The following is a 12818-nucleotide window of genomic DNA, read 5'->3' as shown; positions in this document are numbered from 1 at the left end:
GAATATTTGTATTTCCCTCAAATTCATATATTAAAGTTCTAACTTCCAATATGATGGTAATAGGATAGGGAGCCTTTGGGAAATGATTAAGTCATGAGAAAGGAGCCTTCATGAATGAGATTAGTGCACTTGTAAAAGAGACCCAAGAGAGCTTTCTCACCCTTTCTGCCCTGTGAGGACACAACAAGAAATTGATTATTCATGTACAAGGAATTGGGTCCGCACCAGATCCAAATCTGCTGGTGACATGATCTTGGACTTCCCAGCCTCTAGGACTGTGAAAAATAAATTTCTGTTGTTTGCAAGCCACCTTGTCTAAAATATTTGCTGTTATAACAACCTGAATGGACTAAGACAATTTTGGTACTAACTATAAATATTTTCATAACACGCTTAAGAAAAGACAATTTATTTTAATATTTATTGGTATTCAATCACTTTGGAATATAAAGTTTGTGTCATAATCAACTCCTATAATCATCTGTTTTACATTAATTCAACCCCAAATATACTCATAAATCTGTGCTGTAGACAGAAATGTTATTTTGTTTTTAACTATTGTACTATAAATAACATATCTTGTTCATAAATTATGACCACTAAAATAATACTTTTGTTTTCTGTTTTCTTTTGCTACTTTGAGAATCAATTGAAGTTACTTTGGTAGTTTGTGTTTCTTTAAATTAAGATCTCTTGCTTGGTTATCACTATTTAAATACTTAATAGTTCTTTGTTTATTGGTTGATGTATTGATGCATTTAGTCATTCAACAAGTATTTATGAAGCATCAGTTTTGTATTTGGCACATTGCTAAGATGCTGTGTATAGAGGAAAGACTGAGACAGGAGACAAAAAGCTAAAATGCAGTAAAGTTAAAACCATAACTGAAAAATGTACATAGTGCTAAAGGAGCAAAGGAAGGGGTTAACGCTACTTGGAAAAGTCAAGGAAGTATTTACAGAATGTAGTTACCCTTTCAACTGAGCCTTGAGAAATCACTAGAAATTTTCAAGTCTGATACTTTCTGTGGAATCACAATGAAGTGGTTACCACACTCTGCCTTGAGAGATCTTGAAAAAGTGAGATCCTTAGTAAGTGACAAAAGTCCAGAGCTGGAGAAAGAATAATAACTCTGAGGACTTCTGATCATTTCAGCATGATTAGAGCTTAAGTATAGGATAGTGATGGTGGTGGCAAGCAGAAAGGTAGTGAGAAATAAGGGTTGAAAGAAGAACCTAAGTGTGATGTTTCTTAAAGGCCGTGGTAACAAAGTTGACCTTCAGTTTATGGGAAATGGATAGTTATTAAAGTAATTTACATGATGGAATAACATTATATCTACATTATGGAAAGATAATTCTGATTGCATCTTAGAGAATGGTTTGGAGAGGGCCAAGACTTGGAGGCATGAAATCCAGTGAGGAGCCTGTTGCAGTGATTTAGGTGAGAGCAAATTTTAAGAAAAGGAAGAAAAAAAGAGAGGGGAGATAAAAAGCTCACTGCTATCTTTGTTCCATGTTACCTTTTACTACCCAAGCTTATTTTTTCCCTTTCATAATCACAGTCCCTTGGGCTACCCACTTTCCAATAAAAACAATATTTAACTGGCAACCATACATTTATTTCACTCTCTCAAAGTAATTCCTATTGTGACAATTTTTCAATTACCTAATTTCACTAAAGGAAGATTCTTGTTTAAATTTGGGTAAATTTTAAATGCAGGTTGTGGCAACTATAGGTTTACAGTTGTCCATATGCAAAATAATACAACAAATAATTAATAATACAAGAATAAACTCTGTTTTGTGTACTTACAACTGTAAGCCTACTTTTGCACCACACTTTATTATAAATATTTAATTTTAAATATATTAATACACATTTGAACAACACAGACTTTATAAACAGTTTATAGAGTGGATACCTCATAGATATAGTCAAAATATGGTGAAGCTTAACTTTATTAATTTATTTTAAGCCTCACAATATGAACACAAGATAGTTTTTCTTTCTCTCTCAGCCACACAATACATTTCACATAAATGACATTGCAAAGTCATCTTACAATATGAACCAGAGAAATTATTTTAATGAAAAAATCAAGTTGTACTCAGAAGGGAAACAATAAATGACCCAAAAAGAAAAAAAAGCGCTTTTATTTAAGAAAATGTCATTTATCAGAGACAAGAAGATAACAGCAGAGTAGATAGCAGTGTTGTCTGCTTGCTCCTATTGTGGAAAGCTTGGGATACGGACAGGGAGATGAGTGAGTGAGTACAAATTTCCGACAGCACGAGCAGGGAAGAGAGAGTAAGAAGAGTGGAAAAGGGCAGAAGGCTTGCCAGCGCTCTCACGGGGAGTCACTGGGCCCACCAAGCCTGGCGCTGCTACCGCACCACACCCCAGAAGGGCAGCTGCAGACTGGCTCACCAGCTGGGATCTGCTTTGAGACTGATGCCTACTGTGGGCACTGGGACCAGCAGACTCCTGTAGGAAAACAATAGAAAGGTTTCCTTGAAGGGCCAGAGGTGTGGGAGGATGGCGAGTGGCTGGGACTGGCAGGTCTGAGCTGGCAGCCCAACACCCCGGGTGCAGGCATCAAGGCGCCACTAAAAAGAGAGGAGTTGAGCTGGGCTGGGAGAGCTGCGTTGGAAACACGAACATGGTCGGTGCCACAGGCAGGTGGGCAGTGTGTGCAGGTGAACGGTGAGGCACTGCCAGCCAAGGATGGACATAGCCCGGTGCTGCAGCTTGGAGCACAGACACTTCTTGGGAGGAGAAGTGAAGGCAGGATCCAAGGCAGTTCTGGGACTAAGAACATACGCACTGGCTTGCCAACAGAACAGTGTTGTTACAGAAGCCTGAGGACTGCTGGAAGGTGTCGCAGGACAAGTGGGGAGAGACCCAACTCTGTGGATCACAGAAGATAGTTACAGCAGGCCCATGAGTGAAGGAAAGCAGACACAGAAAGCAGCCATATCTCACAGCCAGAAAAAATTTGAAATTCATGGAATTTTGACCAGGTGTGGATTGAGAAAAAGAAAATTGCACACCAAAGCTGAACTGAGTAAAAACTTTCTTTTTTTAAATTTTTATTTCTATTTTATTTTTGAATTGCATTTTATTTTATTTTAATTTTTTATTTTATTAAAATTTTTTTATTAATTTTAATTTTAATTTTATTTTTTATTTTTTTAAACTATCTCTTTAATCTGTTCCATACCATCTCTCCCTCCCATCCTTCCTCTTTAATTATTGTTTGTTTGTCTGTTTTGTTTAGCCTTCCTTTCACAATAAATATATAACATATAACTATTATATAAATCTAATACTATACACTTCCACTTTCTTACTTTATTCTGCATTCTTCTCTCTCTTTTTTTAAACATACAATGTAAATATTACTTATTGTCTTGCATAGCCTTGACACTACTTGCAACTATTATTACTCTATAATTCCCCTTCTAAAAAAATCATCTTTTTTTTTCATTTAAAACAACTCTTATCTATTTCTCCTATAGTATAATAGTCCTTACCTCTCTACATTTATATTAATACTGACTCATTTGCTGCCGATATTGGGATAGAGGGTGGGGGATATTTTTGAGGGTGTGGGCTTCTTACCTGGGCTGTGTGTTTATGTTTTTAACAGCATCTCCACAAAAGAATTCAAGACAAGGTGGGCAGAGTGACTCTCAATCAACTAGCCAGAAGGAATGTCTCACCAAAGCGTAACTGAAATATAACGAGACAGCATAAACAAATGACATAAAGGGTACCCCAAGAACATCAGGCTCAGGAGATCAAAGAGACAGTACCACTGAAACCCTCAGATCTCCTACAAAGAATCTCATACCACAAAGGTGGGAAATCAAAGCAGACAAATCCAAGAAAACAAAAAACAAACAAGAAGAATCCAACATTGGATGACAAAGATACAACTCCCAATGAAAGGAAAAGAGAAACTCCAAGAAAGAGAGGTAAATGTAATAGACATAATGCAAATATCAGACATGGAATTCAAAATAATGGTGATGAAGAAGCTCAATGTACTTGAATATCTCAAAGATAATTACGACAAACTCCAAGGAAATTACCAGCAAATCCAAGAAAATTACAAAGACTTGCAGGGAAGCTATAGGGAACTTACAGAGAGCTACACCAGCATAAAAAGGGATGTAGAAACTATGAATAAGAACCAGAAAGAAATGAAAAATACAATTTTTAAAGTGAAAAACACAGTAGAATCAATCAAAGCAGGCTAAACGAAGCAGAGGATCAGATCAGTGAGTTAGAAGACAATGTAGAAAAAAATTCCCAGAAAATACAACAAAATGAAAAAAGATTGAAAAAGTATGAAGAAGGTCTAAGGAATTACAGGACAACATGAGACAAAATAATATCCAGATCATAGAAATACAGAAGGAGAAGAAAAAGAACAAGGGATAGAAAACCTGATAGGAAAAGTAATGACAGAAAATTTTCCTAACCTGATGAGAGAAAAAGCCATACAAGTCCAAGAAGCACAGAGAGTCCCAATGAATAGGAACCCCAAAAAGCCCACTCAAAGGCACATCATAATTAAAATGGCAACATGCAAACACAAAGAGAGAATCCTAAAAGCAGCAAGAGAAAAAAACAGCAAATAAAATACAGGGAGCTCCGATAAGGCTATCGACCGATTTCTCAACAGAAACACTATAAGCCAGAAGGCAATAGTCAAAAATATTTCAAGCAATGAAAAAAAAAAAAAAAAAGGCCTACAACCAAGAATATTCTATCCAGCAAGGCTCTAATTCAAAATGGGAGTTGAAATAAGGAGTTTCCCAGACAAAGGAAGACTAAAAGAATACATTTACACAAAACTAGCATTGCAAGAGATGCTGAAAGGAATGATCTAAGAAGGAGAAGGAAAAAAAGAGAGAGAAAAAAACACAGGTACAAAGAGAAGTGAATGAATACATGTAAATAATAACCTTAAATGTAAATGGATGAACACTACAATTAAAAGACATAAGGTAGGAGAATGGATACAAAAACAGGACCCACCTATTTGCTGTCTACAAGAAACAAACCTCAAAACAAGACTTACACAGACTGAAAGTGAAGGGATGGAGAAAAGTATTCCAAGCAAATGGACATGAAAAAAATGCTGGAGTAGCATTTCAAAGTAAGGGCCATAAAAAGAGACAGAGAAGGACTTTTCATAATACTTAAGGGAACAATCCATCAAGAAGATATAACACTGATAAATATATGTGCACTCAACAAAGGAGCACCCAAATATATAAAGAAAATACTAGAGACCACAAGAAGGACTTTAACAGCAACACACTCATAGCAGGGGAATTTAACACTCCATTATCAACAATAGGCAGATCTTCGAAACAAAGAAACACCAAAGCTATACAGGCATTGAACAACACACTAAACCAAATGGACTTAACTGATATATACAGTACTTTTCACTCCCAGAAAGCAAAATATACATTCTTATAAAATGCACATGAGACATTTTCAAAATTAGACCACATGATATGACACAAGACAAGCCTCAACAAATTTCAGAAAACTGAAGTCATACCAAGCACCTTTTCAGACCACAATGCCTTGAAACTAGAACTCAACCTCAAAGAAAAATATCAAAGACACCCAAACTCATGGAGCATGAATAACATGCTATTAAATAATGAACGGGTTAACAATGACATAAAGAAGAAATCAAGAAGTTTCTGGAAACTAATGATAATCAACACACAACAGCCCAAAACCTATAGGACACAGCAAAAACAGTCCTGAGAGGGAAGTTCATAGCAATACAGGCATATCCAAAAAGGATAGAAGAATCTCAAATAAAAAACCTAACCATAAAGTTACAAGAACTAGAACAACAACAACAAACAAAGCCTAGGGCAAGAAGAAGGAAGGAAATCATCAAATCAGAGCAGAACTAAATGACATAGAGACTAAACAAACAATCCAAAAGATCAACAAAACTAGGAGCTGGTTCTTTGAAAAAATAAACAAAATCAACAAGCCTATAGCCAGGCTCGTCAAGAAAAAAAGAGAGAAGACCCAAATAAATAAAATCAGAAATTAAAGAGGAAAAATCACGACTGATACCACAGAAATATAAAGGATTGTAAGAAATTACTACAAATAACTAGGCAAACAATTTGACAACCTAGATGAAATGGACAAATTTCTAGAAACATATAACCTTCCAAAACTGAACCAAGAAGTAGAAAGTCTCAACAGACCAATAACAAAGAAGGAAATTGAAACGGTAATCAAAAATCTCCCTGCACACAAAAGCCCTGGACCAGATGGCTTCAGAGTCGAATTTTACAAAACATTTAGGGAAGAACTAACTCCTACCCTCCTCAAACTATTCCAAAAAATCCAAGAAGAGAGAAAAATCCCAAACTCTTTCTATGAAGCCAGTATTACCCTAATCCCAAAACCAGGTCAAGACACAGCAAAGAGAGAAAACTACAGGCCAATACCACTGATGAACGTAGATGCTAAAATCCTCAACAAAATATTGGCAAACAGGATCCAGCAATACATCAAAAAGATCATACACCATGATCAAGTGGGATTCATCCCAGGGATGCAAGGATGGTTTAATACTCACAAATCAATAAATATAATACATATCCTAAACAAAATGAAAGACAAAAATCACATGATCATATCTATAGATGCATTAAAAGCATTTGATAAAGTACAACACCCATTTATGATGAAAACACTCAGCAAAATGAGATTGGAGGGAGCATACCTTAACATAATTAAGGCTATATACAAGAAACCTGAAGCCAACATCATACTCAATGAACAAAAACTGAAAGCATTCCCCCTGAAATCAGGAACAAGATAAGGCTGCCCACTCTCTTCACTCCTATTCAACATAGTGTTGGAAGTCCTAGCCACAGCAATCAGACAAGACAAAGAAATAAAAGGCATCCAAATTGAAAAAGAAGAAGTAAAACTATTGTTATTTGCAGACGACATGATAGTATACCTAGAAAACCCCATAAACTCCACTAAAAGACTACTTGATATAAGAAGTGATTTTGGCAAAATAGCAGAGTACAAGATAAATATACAGAAATCTAAGGCATTTCTGTACACCAACAATAAAATATCAGAGACAAAGACAAAAGAGAAAATACCATTTACTATAGGAACAAAAAAATAAATAAATAAAGTACCTAGTAGTAAACTTAACCAAAGAGATAAAAGACGTATACTCTGAAAATTACGTAATATTGAAGAAAGAAATTAAGGAAGATACAAATAAATGGAAGAAAATACCATGTTCTTGGATGGGAAGAATCAACATCATCAAAATGGCCATACTACCCAAAGCAATTTACAGATTCAATGCAATTCCTATTGAAATACCAATGACATATTTCACAAACCTAGAACAAATCCTCCAAAAATTCATATGGAACCAAAAAAGACCCGAGTAGCCAAAGCAATCTTGAGACAGAAGAACACAGCAGGAGGAATCACGATACCAGACATCAAACAATACTACAAAGCCACTATGATCAAAAAAGTCTGGTATTGGCATAAGAACAGAAATATAGATCAGTGGAACAGAATAGAGTGCCCAGAAATAAACCCAGGCCTCCATGGTCAACTAATATTTGATAATGAAGGAAGGAACATAAAATGGAGTGAGAAGAGCCTCTTTAACAGATGGTGCTGGGAGAACTGGACCGCAACGTGCAAAAAAATGAAACTAGACCACCAACTTACACTACACACCAGAATAAACTCAAGATGGATCAAAGACTTAAATGTAAGGCGTGACACCATGAAAGTCCTAGAGGAAAACACAGGCAGGAAAATTTCAGATATCCCACGTAACAATATTTTCATGGATACATCTCCTAAGGCAAGAGAAATATAGGAAAAAATAAACAAATTGGACTACATGAAACTACAGTGTTTCTGCTCAGCAAAAGAAAACATCAGCAAGATGAAAAGGAAACCAACCATATGGGAAAACATTTTTGTCAATGATACCTCTGACAAGGGACTGACCTTCAAAATATACAAAGAACTTATATGACTCAATATCAAGAAAACAAGACAACGCAATGAAAAAAATGGGCAAAGGACTTGAACAAACACTTCTCTGAAAAGGACATACAGAGGGTCCATAGACACACGAGAGAATGCTCAATATCACTAGCCATCAGAGAAATGCAAATAAAAACCACAATGAGATACCACTTTATACCAGTCAGAATAGCCATCATCAACAAATCAACAAACAACAAATGCTGGCAAGGATGTGGAGTAACGGGAACCCTACTACACTGTTGGTGGGAATGCAGACTGGTGCAACCACTATGGAAAATAGTATGGAATTACCTCAAAAACCTAAAAATGGAACTGCCTTTTGAACCAGCAATTCCACTGCTAGGACTATACCAAAAGAATCCTGAAACGTCAAATCAAAAGAACCTATGCACCTCTATGTTCATAGCAGCACTGTTTACAATAGCCAAGTGCTGGAAACAACCTAAGTGCTCATCTGTAGATGAGTGGATCAAAAAACAGTGGTACATCTACACAATGGAACGCTGTGCAGCAGAAACAAAGAAGGAACTCCTACCATTTGCAACAACATGGATAGAACTAGAGAGAATTATGCTTAGTGAAATAAGCCAGGCAATGAAATAAAAATACCATATGATATCACCTAATACAGGAGACTAATGAACAACACAAAGAAATGAACAAAATTTAACAAGGAACAGAAAAACAGGTCTGGGGTAGGGAGAGAAGGGGTAAATAAGGGAAGGGTCTAGTAAAAGAACTAGTATTAATAACCCATGCACATGGACAATGAGGTGGGGAATGACTGTGGGAGAAGGGGTGGGCTGGGTAGAGAGAAACGGGGGAAAATGGGACAACTGTAATAGAACAATAAAATTAAATTAAAACTGTAAACAAAAAGAAGGGGGAATGAAATAGCTGAAAGACAACAAATACTGATTGTTGACTACCAACAGAGGGCAAGGGAAGATCCTATCCAAAGTCACAAAGTGATTATGGCCCTTTTGACACCTTAATTTCAGACATACATCCTCCAAAATGGTAAGAGGATAAGTTTCTGTTCTTTGGAGCCATCTAGTACATGTACATTGTCATAGTATCCCTGATAAACTTTACATAGAGTGTAAGCACATTTTTTTTTCTTCAAGGGAATTAAGAACATACAGGTATGTAATTTCAAGATACAGAACTGGATGGGGATAAGAGGTGGACACTGATAGAGATCATTAACCCTATGTTTTTAGACACAGTCTGGTTCAAGTATAGGAAGGATTGCTCTTTTCGAATTAGCTACAAGGACTTGGGTGCTCATTATTTTATCTCATGCACTTGTTTTTAAAGTAATCTTTTCATTTTAAGATAATCATAGATTTACATGCTATTAAAATATTTGTGTACTACTGTAGTTACCTGGACTTCAGAAAGGAAGAAAACAAAGTATTAAGCAAAATAGATATGTCTGTGAATGTTCTCATAAATGGACTTATGACTATGATTATAAAAATAATATGAAGGAAGAAAGCACCCAAAGCCATCAGTGAAACTATAAATGAAGCTTTCTGTCGAACCTAGAATTTGTAAAGTTTTATGATTGTATTGAAGGAGACTATGAGAGAACTATTTAGGTAGTTAATAGTCAAACCCAATTGAAGTTTGAAGGAGCAGTATTATATCAGTGGGTGACAAGAAAGAGCAAAATATCTTGTTAAACTTTTGTTCTTCTCTTTCTATATTTTTCACCATTGCAGAGCATTTAAAAATATTTTCAGAAGAAATTGAGAGAAATGGTTGAGAAAGATCAACTTGCCCTAAAAAAAATCTGTCAGTGAAATCACAAAACTTCATTTTGCATATCAGGAATCACGGGAATTATAAAGATATTACCAAGTTTGAGAGTATAATTGATGACAGCAGTGATATTTAGCGTACGAAATAGAAGGTAGGCATAATAGCTTCTAAAACCTTGGAATCTGGGGGGACATCAGAAAGATGGCAGAAAAGGAAGCTCCAGGCATTTGTTCCCCCAAACAACAAAAAATTAAGAAGTAAATACAAGCTAAAATAACTTTACAGGAGTTCTGAAAAACAGTGAAAACATTATCAGATATATGATATGTTTCAATATGTTGTCAGATGTTTGCAAATGTTTTCTCCCATTCTATAGGTTATCTTTTCACTTTTATGATAATAATGATTGATGCAGAAAGTTTTAAATTTTAATGAAGTCTAGTTAACCTACTTTTTTGTTATATGTGCTTTAGGTGTCTTATCTAAGAAATTATTGCACAACCTAAGGTCACAAAGATTTACATGTATGATTTCTTCTAAGTTTATAGATTTACCTCTTATATTTAGGTCTTTGAAGCAGTTTCAGTTAACTTTTGTATATTTTATTAGGTAGGTGTCCAAATTCCTTTGTTTGCTTGTGGATAGCCAGTTGTCCCAGCACCTTTGTTTAAGACACTATAAATATACTCGTGTCAAAATCAATTGACCATAAATGTCGATTTCTAGACAATTATCTTCCTTTTTTAATATGTATATTCATTTTTAAGTGTATCTTATTGATTATGCTATTACAGTTGTCCAAATTTCCCCCCCTTTGCCCTCCTCAGCTCGGGAACCCCCATTCCCTTCAGCTATCCTTACTTAGTTCATGTCCATAGGTTATATGTGTAAGTCTTTGGCTTCTCCATTTCCTATGCTATTCTTAATGTCTCCTTATTTTGTTCCTACCAATTATGCTTCTTAATCCCTGCACCAACTCCATTCTCCCCCTTCCCTCTCCTAGCTGATAACCCTTCAAATGATCTCCATACCTATGAATCTGTTCCTATTCTGGTTGTTTGCTTAGGTTTTTATATTCAGTTGTTGATAGTTGTGAATTTGTTGCCTTTTTAATGTTTATGGTTTTAATCTTCTTCTTTTTCTTAAATAAGTCCCTTTAACAATTCCTGTAATAATGGCTTGGTAGTGATGAACTCCTTTCATTTTATCTTGTCTGGGAAGCACTTTATCAGCCCTTCCATTCAAAATGATAGCTTTGTGTATAGAGTAATCTTGGTTGTAAGTCCTTGCTTTTCTTCACTTTGAATACTTCTTGCTAGTCCCTTCTTGCCTGCAGAGTTTCTTTTGAGAAGTCAGCTGATAGTCTATGGGAACTACTTAGTAAGTAACTCTCTGCCTTTCTCTTGCTGGTTTAAAGATTCTCTCTTTATCTTTAACCTTTGGAATTTTAATTATGATGTGTCTTTGTGTGATCCTCTTTGGGTCCAACTTTTTTGGGACTCTCTGTACTTCCTGGACTTGTATGTCTATTTCCTTCACCAAATGAGGGAACTTTTCTTTCATTATTTTTTCATGTAATTTTTCAATTTCTTGCTCTTCTTCTTCTCCCTCTGGCATCCCTATGATTCTAAAGTTAGCACATGTAGGGCTGTGCCAGAGTTTACTAAGCCTATACTAATTTTTTTGAATTCTTGTTTCTTCTTTTTCTTTTGGTTGATTGTTTTCTCCTCTCTTATGTACCAAATCATTGCCTTGAATCCTGACTTCCTTCCCTTCTATGTTGGTTTCCTGAGGGTAATTCTTTATTGCAGTTATTTTAACCTTCATTTCTTCCTTTATTTTCTTGCCATACTCAAGGAGTCCTCTGAGCATCTTGATACCAGCATTTTGAATGTCGCAGACCTCTGATCGGCAGAGTCCACGGCATTGTGATTGAGGGAATAAATGCACAGCGACTGTAAGAATCCTGTGGAGAAGAAGGGACAGAATTGGCCACTTTCTAGAGGAGAAAGCACAGTTTTCCCCTGCCTTAACAGGCTTATATTGATTTCTTAGGTGGATTACATTAAAAAAAATTGTGAATCATAGTGCCAGTCATTGCCTTATGTGATTATTACTTTTACATATTAGAGAAAAGAATGTTTCACATGCATGGATGATAAGGATAACTTGTCTATCCACATCCTGTTCTTAGAAATTGACCCAGAATAGGCACTAAGAAACTGCTTCAAGGTTACACGCTGAACATCTGTTGTTCTCAGCCTAGGATGAGGGAGTCCTTTAGCAGAAAACAAGCTTTTTAACTATTATGTAAACGCAGGCCTGGTTCCCCATGGGAAAACCGGTGTGTGGAGTGGGTCCTGCATGCCACCAGGCTCCCAGTGGTTTTCCACTCTGGGGCTGAGCTACATTTGCCACCACCAAGCACCCCGGCTTCCCATATTTGAACACTGCACCTGATTGTTGGGTTATCTCTGTTTACTTAGTTCTTTTTCTGGGAATTTGTTCTGTTCTTTCATTTGGGCCATATTTCTTTGTCTCCTCAATTTAGTGGTCTCCCTGTGTTTGTTTCTGTGTATTAGTAGAGCTGCTTTTACTCCCTGTCTTAGTAGTGTGGCATGTTGTAGAAATGGCACCCGTAAATTATGTGGATCAGGGCCTTAGGTAATTTCCATGGCTGAGCAACCTGCTTCACTGCTTTGTGACTGTGTAGGGAGGGCTCAGAGAGGGAACAATGCCACCACATGGCTTTTGGAGTTTGCCAAGTTCTCGTCCTGTTTCCAGTCATTACACCCCCTTCATCTGTGCAACCGGCATCCTTCCAGCTGCTGCCCAGTGGTGAATTCTGGAGTGGGTGAGTTTGTGTACATTCTAAGACTATGCTGGCCCTTTAAGCAGCAAAAATCCAGCAGGTTCTTGTGCCACCCCAACCCCTACTAGTTTTTACA

This window comes from Furipterus horrens, unplaced genomic scaffold (assembly GCF_987537825.1).
Source record: "Furipterus horrens unplaced genomic scaffold, mFurHor1.1.pri manual_scaffold_17, whole genome shotgun sequence".
In the NCBI taxonomy this organism is placed as follows: Eukaryota; Metazoa; Chordata; class Mammalia; order Chiroptera; family Furipteridae; genus Furipterus; species Furipterus horrens.
Note: the sequence above shows the minus strand (reverse complement) of the source record.